Source organism: Schistocerca americana, chromosome 4, assembly GCF_021461395.2.
Source record: "Schistocerca americana isolate TAMUIC-IGC-003095 chromosome 4, iqSchAmer2.1, whole genome shotgun sequence".
Taxonomy (NCBI): domain Eukaryota; kingdom Metazoa; phylum Arthropoda; class Insecta; order Orthoptera; family Acrididae; genus Schistocerca; species Schistocerca americana.
In genome coordinates, this window is record NC_060122.1 from 477,490,721 (window position 1) to 477,507,574 (window position 16,854).

Genomic DNA, 16,854 nt, shown 5'->3' on the forward strand with positions numbered 1-16,854 from the left:
GGAACAGTAAGAATGGAAGACCAGGAACGAAGAGATATTATAAAAAAGGGTGTCATGGATGAAGTCTTCATTGGTAATGTACTTCATAACTGTTTCAGCAATTAGTACAGAGAACACCATGCTGGAGTGGCACAATATATTAACCCATGTCTGGTCAAGGTGCTCTGATCAGAGGATCAGGGAATCAGAAGGTATAAGAGACGAATGCAGTCTTTCAGCCCTCCTGCTCAGTCTATACATCGAAGAAGCAAAGACAGAAATAAATGAAAGGCTCAGGAGTGGGCTTAAAATTCACAATGAAAGGATATCCATGGTAGATTTAGTAATCATTACTGTCGTCCATGAAAGGGAGATGAATTAGAGGATATGCTAAAGCTCAGAATTAAGGTAAAATATGATTGAAACATAAACAGCCATATTTTACTACAGTCTAATCTCGATATTCCGAGTCTCGAAATAAAGGGTTTCCCATAAATCCGAGCCTCATCGATCCATTTCTCCCACCCGCTCACAGCACATCACCTGTCGAAGCACTCACTCCTCTTGGTCGTGTCGATTTCAGTGGCCCCAAGCAGACACTTCTCTAAGATTCTAATTGTTTACAAAAGCAAGCCTTTTGCTGAAACTGCTGTTTCTGGTTTGTCATTGTCGTACAGTACAGTGCTGTATTTCGTTCTCTTTGTGGACTGCTTTCGTACACCTACAAATGAGTGATCTACAAACAAAACAACATTTGTGACTTTGAATGTTAAGTTAGAAGCATTGAAACGACTTGAGAAGAGAAAAAATTTTAAAAAGTAAAATAAAATGATTGCTCTCGAATGCGGTGTCGGCAAAGTTACTGCCCGTGACTGACAAATAAGCGGACTGAAACTGGACCAGTTTCCTTTAAAGAAAAGCTATGAAAAATCTCTTAACTGAAAAACTATAAAGAAGTCTGAGTTGCACACGTGGTTTATTCTTGTTGACATCGTTTTACTTCTTTTTCCCACATAAATTTCGATGGGTCGATTTTTCAATAGTTTGAGGTGGTCCCGGTCCCACTCGCCTCGAACTACAGAGACTCTAATGCAGTGTAGTATCAAACATGGATCATATTTTGATGATGAAATTTCTGAAAGTGTACGTTTGGTCAACAACATTGTATGGGTGTGAATGACGGACTGTGGGAAAACCGAGAAAGGAAATAATCTGAGTATTTGAGAACTCATGCTACACTGCAAATTAGGAGGAATAATAAGAAATTAGGAGATTATCCGCCGAATCGGTGTGTAAAGGAAAAACGAAAACTAACAAGGGGAGGCCGCCAATTGTGAAATTCAGATTGGATTCATACTGCGCATAATAAAAGCTCATGGCCAGAGGTGTAATGTGGCAAAGCACCAAGATGCACTTCTCAGCCGTTGTCAAGAAAATCGACAGTTAAAAGAAACCGTTGCGGTGAAGTACTCTCTACGATTAATACTTTTCTATAGCGTCGTGGCGCAGCGGTAAGTGCTCGGGTTCGTAATCCGAAGGTCACCGGATCGAATCTCGCGCCATCCAGTTTCTTTTATTATTAGTTTTTTGTAATTCAAATATATATATATATATATATATATATATATATATATATATATATAACTATTAATGAATTGCTTATGCATGTTGGTGAAGGCGGATCGCTCTCCAATTGTACCGCCTCCATTTTTCCGTTTTTTTAACAGGGTGTACCGAAGCTCTCCCGTCCGCACTGATTTTCGACGATGTTATAAGTTGCGCTAGGGACCGCATCTACCTTCTTTCGAAGTTAGCAGGCAACTACGCTGTTATGCGGCTGCTCGTTTCGGCCCATTCAAAATCTGTCGTTCAAGTGTAACAAGCGAGTAACGGAGTTTATATTTCATACCTGCCGCAGCAAATTTGTGTTCGTGGGGTCTCTATTCTAATTCGAACGTTTGACTTACGCTATACGTATTCGTTTCGGAATACCGTTACTACGTCTTCCGTTAACTATACGTGGTTAACATTATGATGACGATTAATAACGTTTGTGAAATACAACTATGTTTGCGGAAAACATAATGATGTTCGAAGTCGCCAGTTTTTCCACGACAAACGACTTTCAACAACTTATTATATGCATAATTGTTGCAACTGATTGGCGGGAATTATATATATGTATATATATATATATATATATATATATATATATTATTAATCGTAGAGAGTATTTCACCGCAACGGTTTCTTTTAACTGTCGATTTTCTCGACAACGGCTGAGAAGTGCATCTAGGTGCTTTGCCACATTACACCTCTGGCCATGAGCTTTTATTATGCGCAGTATCAGTGGAATCTGAATTTCACAATTGGCGGCCTCCCCTTGTAAGAGTAACTGAATGTAGTCTAATTGTACAGATGTTGCCGACGGAATTATAGCAGTTGATAAATTTTGGTATTTTGACTAAAAAACTAACTAATAAGAGCTGAAGTGGAGAGGATATAGAAGGTCAGACAAATGAAATTAAGACAGAGGAAAAAAGAAAGTAAACGGTTTATTATTTCAAAAGAACATTTATTACAATATGAGATAAAGCAGTCAGTGCCTTCATGGAAAAATAGACATCATTGTACACAGGCGTGGTCCTATTCGTCTGAAGCAAAACGATAGCCACAAATGCCTTTCTTCCGGTCTCCAGAAATATGGGAATCGCATGGGGAGAGATCGGAACTGTATTGAGGATGTACCAGAGGTTCCCAGCGTAATGTAAACAAACTTGGCACTTATGGTCCGACCCACATTGTGCCTAGGTTGTTCCAAGTACGTTGCAGGATTCTCACTGTGAAGCCGTCAGACTTGGTCCTTACAGTCCCGATCACTCACACGCTACTTCCAAATTTCTGGAGCCACGAAGTAAGAGTTTCCATAGGTGACGTTGGTGGTCACGTACAGCAGCGTAATGCGCAGGCTTGCCAAGCATCTGCGTTTGTGTTTAAGCATGCGTTTCTAGCGATGTTTTCATGTTGTTTTGCCCAAGCACTGTTTGTAGTTCACAGGTTTAACAATGTAAGTGGTCATTTTATTCTCATTTTATTATGGTGGCTATAACCAATGGATGGTTTGTACATTGTATTCTAATTAAGTTTTCCTGGTATGCATGCAGTTACTTAAAAATGGCTACACATGCGAACTGCCGTAGTACACAGAATAGAAGTAGAACGAAAATTTGTTTCAGCCAAAGCATAAAATTTATTTCTTTCGAGAAATTTATGAGCTTTGCTCCCAAATCGTTTATATAGGGTAAGAACTGTAGAATGCTTGTAACACTTACTTGGGGAGCCGCAGATATTGCATCGGTTTCACTAGATGATTTCAAAGCAGTTGCTGCGTATTGTGATCATTATAACAGGAAATCGGGAATCCCACTGCACAACTAGGTAGGCAGTATGATTATATGATGTTTGGTGAACAATAGATTAAAAAACCTTCAGAAAATCAAGCATATGGCATTGTGAAAGGTGTAACTGGGAAATTTGCCACTATTGCTGCCTGAAATAGAAGGCCACAGCCGTGGGGTGGCTGCTAGCACGTGTCAGCAACCGAACATCTCCCCGCGGTCTACTGTGTCCGCCCCACCCCTCCCGGCGCCTCCCCTATTCCCCGTGACGTAGCGTGCACGCGACGGCCGCTCTTTCTAATTCCGCCACGTTTAGCGCCGAATTTCCCTCCGGCTGCCTTTTTCACCGCCCTGGTTCTCTTTTTTTTTTCCTCCTCTCCCATCACTTTGGCTCCCTGGGGCGCCGCTTCGTGCCCGTCGCTGGCGAAGACGAATCGCGGTGGAGTTAAGCGCAGATTAATGGCTGCCTCATTAGCGCGGTCGCTCGATGGCTGCAGAATCGTGACGGGGACCGGGGGCGGCAGGCGGACCCGCCCCCTCTCTGTCCCAGACCTGCGGCCGGCGCAAAAAGAGGGCAGAGCAATGGGGAAACGTCAATTAGCCGGCTGCACAGTGCGAGAGGCCCTGTCTCAGGTACAGCGGCCGAACCGGAAACGTATCTGAAATCCAACTGGCCACTCCATGAAACCAAGTATTTCACATTCGAGTGAAATGTGGACACTTTTCACGGTATTTCATTGCTTAAAAAGAGAAGAAATGGTTCTGCCCATTTTCTGTATTTCACACACTATCGACTTTATATCAGCAATAGTTTAACTAGAGCACGGATTTTCGTGCACTATGAGATCTTAAATCATGAATGCATCCACGCCGTAGCATACCATTAAACATGTCCAGTGAGTCAGCAAAAAATTGAAATGTGTGGTATCAAAATTTATTTTTATAATTATTTCTCTTTTCTTTGAAAACAGTACATAACAACAAGTTTATCCAGGCAGAACATTTTTATACATAGAAAATTACGTTTCTACATCACGAGAAGTGCAAGAATAAATTTCGTGCAAAGTCAACTGAGGTTGGAAGTCTTTTACATTTTCGCCACAAAATAATTTTCGTCATCTTAGGATGTCTCATATATGTCACTAGGTAATGACCTATGGGGACTAAACTGGCCGTGGTTTTAAGTAAATAGGTAAGAGCGACTGGTGCGGGCGTTATCTTCAACATTATTACCGCAACTACGGAACTGCCATCAATATGTTACACATTCTGCACAAGAAATTGTCAGAGTTCCACTCCTTACCTGTAGCTTCCCTCTCTTTACTGCTTCAGACAAATACACAAAGTTTGATTGATGTAAATCGTCACCTTCTAACTCTGTCTTCTCGAAAATCACTTTTGCATCATGAATGCAGCCTGCGTTGGTGGCTTCGAAAGTATCTTTCAATCGAATGAAGCAAACAGACAGTATCTTCAACAAATTTGTGATAATTTATCGTCTCCTTGCTGACTTAGCTTCATCAAAATTATCATAGTAATATTTGACACCACTTATGCAGGTACCGTAAGTGGTAAAAATAGTTTGTGTGCGGCAAAGCTAAATCTGGGCAGTCTATTTTTAAATGCGGCAACACGGACAAATGTTTTCAAAAATAGGTCGAAAGAAAGTCAACATATTGCTTAATTAATGCTACCAGAATAATATAACCTTTGCATTTTTTGCGTCTATATATCTTTGTCGTGGTTAAAATCAGCGTATTCACGTTATAATATTTTAGACTTACGCATTCAGCCACACAATGTAGCGCATGGGCCAACCATGTAACGTCCTTTATCGTATGTGTGACAGCATCTCTGAACAACAATAAGACCCCTTCCTTATTTAAAATTATTGGCAGTATGTATATTGACTTCTACCAACATCTACTGAGCCGAAGTAGGATGCTTGAACTAACCATGAAGTTTGCAGTCTGTAATAAAATGAGCGAAATTATTCATTTTCTGTACTTGCGACATAATTCACACGATAAAAAAAACGTTCCTAAAAGATGCTATCATGCGAGTTATTGCAGTATAAAACAAGGCCCCGGGAGTAGACAACATTCCATTAGAACTACTGACAGCCTTGGGACAGCCAGTCCTGACAAAACTCTACGATCTGGTGAGCAAGATGTGTGAGACAGGCGAAATACACTCAGCCTTAAAGAAGAATATAATAATTCCAATCCCAGAAAAGCAGGCGTTGACAGATGTGAAAATTACCGAACAATCAGTTTAATAAGTCACAGCTGCAAAATACTAACGTGAATTTTTTTCATACGAGTGGAAAAACTGGTAGAAGTCGACCTCGGGGAAGATTAGTTTGGATTCCGTAGAAATGTTGGAACATGTGAGGCAATATTGACCCTACGACTTATCTTAGAAGCTAGATTAAGGAAAGCCAAACCTACGTTTCTAGCATTTGTAGACTTAGTTTCTGACTATGTTGACTGGAATACTCTCTTTCAAATTCTGAAGGTGGCAGGCGTAAAATATAGGGTGCGAAAGGCTATTTACAATTTGTACAGAAACCAAATGGCAGTAATAAGAGTCGAGGGGCATGAAAGGGAAGCACTGGTTGGAAAGGGGAGTGAGACAGAGTTGTAGCCTATCCCCCGATGTTATTCAATCTGTATATTGAGCAAGCAGTGAAGGAAACAAAAGAAAAAATTCGGAGTAGGTATTAAAATCCATGGAGAAAAAATAAAAACTTTGAGGTTCACCGATGACATTGTAAGTCTGTCAGAGACAGCAGAGGACTTCGAAGAGCAGTTGAACGGAATGGATAGTGTCTTGAAAGGAGGATATAAGATGAACATCAACAAAAGCAAAACGAGGATAATGGAATGTAGTCGAATTAAGTCGGGTGATGCTGAGGGAATCAGATTAGGAAATGAGAAACTTAAAGTAGTAAAGGAGTTTTGCTATTTAGGGAGTAAAATAACTGATGATGGCCGAAATAGAGACGATGTAAAATGTAGACTGGCAATGGCAAGGAAAACGTTTCTGAAGAAGAGGAATTTGTTAACATCGACTATAGATTTAAGTGTCAGGAAGTCGTTTCTGAAAGTATTTGTATGGAGTGTAGCCATGTATGGAAGTGAAACATAGACGATAAATAGTTTGGACAAGAAGAGAATAGAAGCTTTCGAAATGTGGTGCTACAGAAGAATGCTGAAGATTAGATGGGTAGATCACACAACTAATGAGGAGGTATTGATTAGAATTGGGGAGGAGTTTGTGGCACAACTTGATCAGAAGAAGGGATCGCTTGATAGGACATGTTCTGAGGCATCAAAGGATCACCAATTTAATATTGGAGGGCAGCGTGGAGGGTAAAAATCGTAGAGGGAGACCGAGAGATGAATACACTAAGCAGATTCAAAGGGATGTAGGTTGCCGTAGGTACTGGGAGATGAAAAAGTATGCACAGGATAGAGTAGCATGGAGAGCTGCATCAAACCAGTCTCAGGACTGAAGACCACAACAACAACAACAACAACAACAACAACAACATGCACTGAGGGCAGAAAAAATGATATAATATGCGTTATACCGTGTGGCGGAAATAAAAGTGGCCCGGAACAGAGTTCAAGGGTGCAGAGAAACGCAGCAGAGGAAACGAAAGACAGTAGTAACCTGACTATAACACATGTTGAAAGCGACCACCGTTCATGTCTTGGCACTTTTGGGCTCTGGTCAGCAAGTTGCTGAAGGCGGATCGAAGGTGGTCTGCTGGAATTTCTGCAGTCTCGCCCCAAATCTTATGCTGTAGTTCCTGAAGACTATGAGGGTTGTTGCAATACATCTTAGACTTTAGGGCTCCCCACACAAAGTAATTACACCCTGACAGATCAGGCGACCTGGGCGGCCAGCTACGGCTGCGACCGGAATAACTTCAACAACTCTGTCCCGCGGGTGGGAAAACTGAGAAGAACGGTGGGACGACCCCAAAACAAAGCGACTGGTGACCTCACCAGGAAAACAAGTAGAATTTAACAAGTAAATGAAAAAACATATCACGAATCACTTAACTTCTAATAAACTGTGATGTCTTGTGAAGACCTGGTACAGCACTCCTAAAACTCTCTCCCGAACCGTCCGCTGCCAGCCGCTTCAACGGACGCAGGAAGGTGCGCCGATCTCCCGTCTTACGGCGTCGCAGCTAGCGCCGGCCAGACCAATGTCATGGGTTGACTCCTGTTCCTCTCGTGTCGACCGCGAAGCCACAACCCCTCGCTATACGGCGCGGCCCACTGGACTGACGTAGCAACCTCACATGCACCGACGCTCAAGACGGACAAGTCATCTTGTATCCCAGCGCGCGACCGACCAACCGATCTATCCAACCGCCAATGACCATTGCCTGAACAAACTCGAGCAGACTGGCGGTCTAACACATACTAGCACTCCGAACGACAGACAGACAGACGCTGACTGCCCCACACTGACCTGGCTGACCAACTGACGCCTTGGCGAGCTCATAGCGCCCCTTAAATGCACGTGAACAGGCAAACTTTCCCCTTTCCCACCAGAGGGAGACACCAAAGCTGCGATTGCCACAGCGGCGCCACCGCCAGAAACGGAGGGTGACTGCTTCACACCACACGCGGCGGCGCGCTCTTCAAAACAGCAATTTTTACCACGGCTCAGCTCTAGTTATATGTATACCGGCTTAACATAAGCAATGTGTTAAAGTAAGACGACTCGCTCCTCAGTACTGCTCCTCATCACATATTTGTCGAGCCGTCACGTTTCTGTTTCTAAGGAGGAGGACACTAGTGCTTAACGTCCCGTCGACAATGAGGTCTTGATAGGCGGAGCACAAACTAGGATTACGGAAGGATGGACAAGGAAAGCGGCCGTGCCCTTTCGAAGGAACCATCCCGGCATTTGCCTTAAGCGATTCAGGGGCATCACGGAAAATCTAAATCAGGTTGGCCGGAGGTGGATTTGAACGTTACCCTCTCGAATGCGAGTCCAGTGTGCTAACAACTGCCCTATGCTGCTCGCTGTTAGTATTTTAACCTTTTTGGATACAGACTGCAGATATTCCTCAGTTATTACGGTCTTCGTTCTAATGCCATTGTTCCTGACAGTCAAATTACAGTGAACATAGACAGCGACATGATTACACATTTGACGTAATGTCCATGTGAAGAATATTCTTATATTTATTCACACATCAAAGTTCTGCACGTTATTTCGCTGATATTCCCCTAAGTCTTCAATATTTTAGATTTATGTGAAAATTAAACTTCGTGTTCCATTACGTAGTTGGTGCAGTTCATGATTTAACTACAGCTGGCTTCTCTTCTCGGACATGTTGTCCAGTGACATTAATATTACAAGAAATTAATTTGTAGAGTTTGCACTTCAAAGGACACCTGAATTAGCGGCGGAAATTTGGCCTCATGACGTTAAACCACTTCGTATCAGATATCTTGCAATGTTGAAGATGTCTTAAAAATGGATAATGTTGATGCGTAGGAAGCCATAGTCTGCGTTAACTCTGTTTCACAACGTCTGTGTAAAGCTACGTTTCACAGCTATCTGCACCTAAATGCACCAACGCAACCCACGGAACTTTACATAAATAGAATTACTCACTTTCCTTGCTGCCGTGGTTTGTTGGCGTACGAACATCTTGTAACGCTCAGTGATTCCTTTAACTCGAAAGTATACGAGATATCCTAAGGAAGCTTACATATTCACATTTGTGTTCCTTTCATCCTCCTGTCTCCTTCATTGAAGTATCAATTCCTGCCAGGCCTAGTTGAGTGCGGCGGATTGCAGGGCACTACCAACTTTACATCTAAACACAGTGATACCCTCTTGTATATCTATGAATGCCTGATCTTGCACGCCATTAATTCTTGCAAAATCTTCTTTTTCTACTGCTGAGGCACGTTCTTGTTGTTCAGTTTCTTTCACTTCAGTTGATTCCTGCGACAAATTACGACACTCATTGTCTATCGCTTCTTGTGTTGCTTTCTTCTCTTGAAACCTTTCATTAGTTACTTCTGGAAGAGCTGCCATCTTTTTGGCAAAATGTTTTCACATATCTGCAAGTTGGGGACAGGTGTGGTCTGTCTGGAAGCTGCTGTCCTTTAACATCTCATTTAGTTGCGGCATCACCTGATTGATCTGAGAACTTAATGTGTATGTCCTTGAAACTATGGTATCGATCTTATCAGTTAATTGTCGATATACCGTTTAAATTGTTGTCGTTTCTAGATGTCTGGTCAAACGACCTCTATGGTAACACGAAAAGCTGGCTGTGATAAGTCAGGATGCAGTGCAGTTTGCCTCCCAGTGGCTGGTTGCAGTGGCGTGGAGGCAGGTGTTGGACGATGATGCGTCATGGAAACATTTCTACTTGAATAAGGCTTTTGTCCCTTGGCAATTACAGTGGTGACATCAAAGCTGTAAAGGCTGTCAATAGCTTCCGTGATGTCGGTGCCCATGATCTACGAAGCCTGTTTGTGTGTATTCATGGGCGATGGTGGCTACCGGCAAAGTGCTGCTCTCAGCACAATAGCAGAAGTGCTGATGCGCAGAGTGGCGGTGACCACTAGCAGGGGAGCAGCAAGCAGTCATGGCTGTGGTGAGTGCGTCCTATCAAACAGTGCTCTCCACCATGGCTGATGATGATGGCACATGGCCACACTGGGTGCTGGACAGCAACAGCATGAACCGACCCTAGGCGATGTACAGTAACAGTCAGTCGACTTGAGCAGTGCTACCTAGTCAGTTGGACTGTGAAGATTCGAACCCACAGCCCGTCAGGAAGATGGCCATGAGCAGACGGCAGTCACCCAGTAGACGGCCCAACACTGCAAAAGGGCGTAGTCGACAGCAATCAGACTTATCTCATGCAATGGCTGCAGCTAATGGTGGCAAAGCCTGATTTTGGCAGCTAGCTCGTTCGTCTCACAGTATTACTGGATGCGGACCTCTCCTCATGATTAGGGCACGCTCTGAGTGCGTTTCTGAGAATACTGAGCACAGATGAGACTGAGAGTCTAAATTGTGCAGTATTTGTATGAGCCAGGCTGACGGGCGTTACTGTACATCAGTACTCCGGCCTCTAACAGGTCATAACATGCTGGAATTGCCAGATGTAATCGTTGGGAAATCATGACATCACGTGTCCTGGCTTTCTTGTCTTGTCAGTTCCTCGAGAAGCCCTGTCGGCACCGTTTGAGTAGTAGCTCAAACTTTCAAAACCGCTGGATGGTGTCTTCCAGAATGTTAGCGTACTGAATATGTCTACTTGCGTACTGGCTACGGGTTTTTGTGCCATAGCACCTAGGTAATAAGCGATATCCTCCCCATTGTGTCATTATACTGAATAAACACAGCAGCAACTCACATCGCCACTGTGCTACAACATGCCTCTCTCTTTCGCCAAACCTGGGAGACTAAAATGCAAACTATTCACATTCCTGAAAAAATCTTAGCAACATGTTCCGTTGCTTAACTCACAGACACAGTATTCTCCACTTGCTTTTTGCTCTGATTCACTGTGTACCACATTTTTCATTGGCTGCTTATTAAATTAATCACTTTTCTTAGGATTCTGTACGTCAAACGGTGTAAACGGAATTCTTATAGGATGACTTGTCGGTCTTTCTGTCTGTCTGTTGAGAGCCATTTTTCCGCGAATGGACAGATATATCCACTTGAAATTTATGCCACGTACTAAGGTTTACGGTCACTTGGTATTGTAATAAATGTAAGCTTCTAAGTCAATAAAGTCAAGAGATACGAAGGTTTATGTCAAATATTTTCAAACTCACGAACTCACACGTCTAAAGCTATAGGCTACTTCCCCTCGCCTAGAACTATGAAATGCGGCAAGAAGCAAGGTTTCAAAGTACAATTAACGGAAAAAAATAGAAAATTGTTAATCTGTAATCATACCACACAAAAATATATTTTTTTGTCATTTGTTATTCTAGCTCAGAATTAAAACTGAAACATTCTTGAAAGTCTCGGGATTCTCAGCATCGATAACTTGCTATTATCAATGTCGATAACGCAAATATCGTCGAGATTCTCGATTCCTGGCATGGATGAACTGTCTATATACATAATTAAGTTTGTAAGGAACCACTGAAATTTTTTTATATTAACCCAGTCTGCTGGAAATTGATGCACTGAGAGCTCAAGTGGTTAGGCAGGTTCCCACCTGAAATAGATGCAGCATCAGAACGAGAACAGTACTCCAAACTGAGACAAGCATTGTCATGGCTTTACTATGTTCCTCACCACGGTATTCCTGTACATGCTGTGCAGTAATATGCTGTTTGATCATCTAGTGACTTGAGAAGGCCAAGTTTCAAGGTGTTGGTTAAGTAAATTAGGCTTTCCGTTGGCAGTACCTTCCATTATCTTATTTGGCCAGTACAACAAGGACTGTGTCTCATTCACTACAGTGGTAGTATTGATGGAAGCTGATAAATGAAAAGCTATTCCTGCTGTGTCACAGGTTGTCCCATTAATCATCTGGTTAGGTTGACAATTTTCATAACAGTCATTCAGGAGATTTTTGGTGTCATAGTTCACCATTTTACTAATGGTTCAGTGAATGCATTCAGTCCTCCTCTTGGCTAGCAGGTGCAACAGACTATGCCACAAGTGACACAAATGTTTCATTAGTTGTGACTTGAAGTGGGTCTCTTCATTGTGATTCTTGTGTCTTAGACGCCAAACTTCAACACTAGCTACTCACCATCATGTGTGCTATTGTGTAAATCATTGCAATAAAATGCAAAGAAATCGTCAATAATAGCGAAAATATTGTCGTTATCCAGTAGCCCTTTGCTAAAAGAGGCCCATCACAATCATTTTGAATGGTTTCAGTACTTACGACTGTCACTGAAGCACCACTTGCTTATGACCTAAGTCTGCAACTTATGCACATGGCACACAATTTTTCACATGCTGGTCAACATCCTATTCCTACATGCTCCGTCAATACTGTACTTCGTTTTGCATTAGCTGCATCGTATTTTCAATAGTTTGCAGTCTGCATCTGTGGATTACTCCTCCTGCCATTTCGTAAGGCTATGACCAAGTACTCATATGATACTTTAATATTTACAGCTTTTAACAACAACCAAGTACACAGGACATACTACAGCTGTGCTTTAGATCAGAATTGCACATGTACACGCACATGGAGGCAGAAGAAAGAACAGTCAAACCCGAGTAGATTAATGGGCAAAAGTTCGCAACAGAACAATCACAGAACAGTCCCTGAAGCAGGAAAAACCTTCACTCAGTGCAAGAGAAAGCAGAGTGTGCTGCTGGTATGTGGCTGTCACCATGCAGCTAGCTGTGGCACTGACTGCAAGTGTGGCAGTCGCTCTCATTTAAATTTCTGATTGGTAGTGCTCAATACAAGCTCTGTTGTTGTGGGGGTTGCATATGCGCATGTGCCACTGCACTGCCAGGTGACTCTGTGGCAACTGAAGCAAGGGGAGCAGTGGTGGCTGGGACAGTGTCGTCGTAACTGCCGTCTGCTGTGCAGCGAGCTACGTTAATTTAAGTATTAATTGTATTTTTCTTACTTGTCACTTCTTCTTCTGGGTGTTTTTGCTGTTAGGAAGCTTTAACTGTCGACTGCTAGTAATAGTGTTCCATAGATTTCGTGTTTGTTTTGAATACAGTCGGAGACAGTCCCTTTAGTCAGCCACAGTGCCAGTAGTGCCAGTGTTTTGTTTTGAATACCGTCCAGAGACACGTAGTGCTATTTTCATTGTTTTCTACAAGAAGTGTCTAGCAACCACAGTTTAGTCAACTATCAGCCGCCTTTAGTGAATTAGCAGTCTAGTTAAAAGTTGATTAACTCTCTATAGCAAATTGATTTCTTAGGATGGATAGGATGTGTGACTGCTGTGTACGGACGCTGGAGGAGCTGGCCACTGTTCGCGAACAGCTGAACGTGTTGATGGCCGCGGTCAGCCGTCTTCAGGTTGCTGCCTCGGAGTGTAGCGGCAATGAGGAGTCTGGTGCGTCCCATGGTACACCCCAGGTGTTACATGCTTCACCCACTGTCCCTGCTGTCGAGACATCTTCGCGGGTACCGGGCGCGGTTGGGCCACCCCCTCCCCAAGGGGAGTGGTGGGTTCAGCGACGTTCGCGGCGCACGAGGCGGAGGGTCAATGTCGAAGCTGGCCGTGTGGCATCACCCGCTCTGCCTGTGAGTGGACATGTGGCCGCTCCTTCAGCAAGGTCCGAGCAGGCAAACGGGGGGAGGGGTTTATTAGTTATTGGGAGCTCCAGCGTTAGGCAGGTGATGGAGCGCCATAGGGAAATAGCGGAAAGGTCGGGGAAGAAGGCCAGTGTTCACTCTGTCTGCTTGCCGGGGGGTCTCATCTGCGATGTGGAGGAGGCCCTGCCGGCTGCGATAGAGAGCACTGGGTGCATCCGACTGCAAATTGTTGCTCATGTCGGCACCAATGACTCCAGCCGTCTGGGTTCAGAGGTCATACTCAGTTCGTACAGGCGGTTGGCGTAATTGGTGAAGGCGGAAAGCCTCGCTCGCGGGGTGGAATCAGAGCTAACTATTTGTAGTATCGTTCCCAGAACCGAGCGCGGTGCTCTGGTTTGGAACCGAGTAGAAGGCTCCACGCTATCGGGTGGAGAAATGTAGGGTCCCCCTGAATAGGTCAGGCGTGCACTACACGCCGGAAGCGGCTACAAGAATAGCGGAGTACGTGTGGAGGGCACATGTGGGTTTTTTATATTAGAGAATTCCCTCCCTAGGCCCGACAAAACGCCTCCTGAGACGCGGCAAGGTAGGACTGGACAAAATCCAACAGGGATTAACAATATTAATGTGCTAATAGTAAACTGCAGGAGCATCTATAGAAAGGTTCCATAACTGCTCTCATTAATAAACGGTCACAATGCCCATATAGTACTAGGGACAGAAAGTTGGCTGAAACCAGACGTAAACAGTAATGAAATCCTAAACTCAGATTGGAATGTATACCGCAGAGACAGGCTGGACAGTGAAGGGGGAGGCATGTTTATAGCGATAAGAAGTGTAATAATATCGAAGGAAATTGATGGAGATCCGAAATGTGAAATAATTTGGGTGAAGGTCACGGTTGAAAAAAGGCTCAGACATGGTAACTGGATGTCTCTATAGGCCCCCTGGCTCAGCAGCTGTTGTCACTGAGTACCTGAAGGATAATCTGGAAAATATTTCGAGTAGATTTCCCCACCATGTTATAGTTCTGGGTGGAGATTTTAATTTGCCGGATATAGACTGGGAGACTCAAACGTTCATAACGGGTGGCAGGGACAAAGAATCCAGTGAAATTTTTTCAAGTGCTTTATCTGAAAACTATCTTGAGCAGTTAAACAGACAACCGACTCGTGGCGATAACATATTAGACCTTCTGGTGACCAACAGACCCGAACTATTTGAAACAGTTGACGCAGAACAGGGAATCAGTGATCATAAGGCGGTTACTGCATCGATGATTTCAGCGGTAAATAGAAATATTAAAAAAGGTAGGAAGATTTTTCTGCTTAGCAAAAGTGACAAAAAGCAGATTACAGAGTACCTGACGGCTCAACACGAAAGTTTTGTCTCAAGTACAGATGGTGTTGAGGATCAGTGGACAAAGTTCAGAACCATCGTACAATATGCGTTAGATGAGTATGTGCCAAGCAAGATCGTAAGAGATGGAAAAGAGCCACCGTGGTACAACTACCGAGTTAGAAAACTGCTGCGGAAGCAAAGGGAACTTCACAGCAAACAAACATAACCAAAACCTTGCAGACAGAAATTGCGTGAAAGGAAATGTAGTGCGAGGGGGGCTATGCGAGAGGCGTTCAATGAATTCGAAAGTAAAGTTCTATGTACTGACTTGGCAGAAAATCCTAAGAAATTTTGGTCTTATGTAAGCGGTAGGTGGATCAAAACAAAATGTCCAAACACACTGTGACCAAAAGGGTACTGAAACAGAGGATGACAGACTAAAGGCCGAAATACTAAATGTCTTTTCCAAAGCTGTTTCACGGAGGAAGACTGCACTGTAGTTCCTTCTTTAGATTGTCGCACAGATGACAAAATGGTAGATATCGAAATAGACGACAGAGGAATAGAGAAACAATTAAAATCGCTCAAAAGAGGAAAGGCCGCTGGACCTGATGGGATACCAGTTCGATTTTACACAGAGTACGCGAAGGAACTTGCCCCCTTCTTGCAGCGGTGTACCGTAGGTCTCTAGAAGAGCGTAGCGTTCCAAAGGATTGGAAAAGGGCACAGGTCATCCCCGTTTTCAAGAAGGGACGTCGAACAGATGTGCAGAATTATAGACTTATATCTCTAACGTCGATCAGTTGTAGAATTTTGGAACACGTATTATGTTCGAGTATAATGACTTTTCTGGAGACTAGAAATCTACTCTGTAGGAATCATCATGAGTTTCGAAAAAGACGGTCGTGTGAATCCCAGCTCGCGCTATTCGTCCACGAGACTCAGAGGGCCATGGACACGTGTTCCCAGGTAGATGCCGTGTTTCTTGACTTCCGCAAGGCGTTCGATACAGTTCCCCACAGTCGTTTAATGAACAAAGTAAGAGCATATGGACTATCAGACCAGTTGTGTGATTGGATTGAAGAGTTCATAGATAACAGAACGCAGCATGTCATTCTCAATGGAGAGAAGTCTTCCAAAGTAAGAGTGATTTCAGGTGTGCCGCAGGGGAGTTTCGTAGGACCGTTGCTATTCACAATATACATAAATGACCTTGTGGATGACATCGGAAGTTCACTGAGGCTTTTTGTGGATGATGCTCTGGTATATCGAGAGGTTGTAACAATGGAAAATTGTCCTGAAATGCTGGAGGATCTGCAGCGAATTGACGCATGGTGCAGGGAATGGCAATTGAATCTCAATGTAGACAAGTGTAATGTGCTGCGAATAGATAGAAAGATAGATCCCTTATCATTTAGCTACAAAATAGCAGGTCAGCAACTGCAAGCAGTTAATTCCATAAATTATCTGGGAGTACGCATTAGGAGTGATTTAAAATGGAATGATCATATAAAATTGATCGTTGGTAAAGCAGATGCCAGACTGAGATTCATTGGAAGAATCCTAAGGAAATGCAATTCGAAAACAAAGGAAGTAGGTTACAGTACGCTTGTTCGCCCACTGCTTGAATACTGCTCAGCAGTGTGGGATCCGTACCAAATAGGGTTGATAGAAGTGATAGAGAAGATCCAACGGAGAGCAACGCGCATCGTTACAGGACAAAATCAGAGAGATTAGAGCCCACAGAGATGCATACCGACAATCCTTCTTTCCACGAACAATTCGAGACTGGAATAGAATGGAGAACCGATAGAGGTACTCAAGGTACCTTCCGCCACACACCGTCAGGTGGCTTGAGGAGTATGGATGTAGATG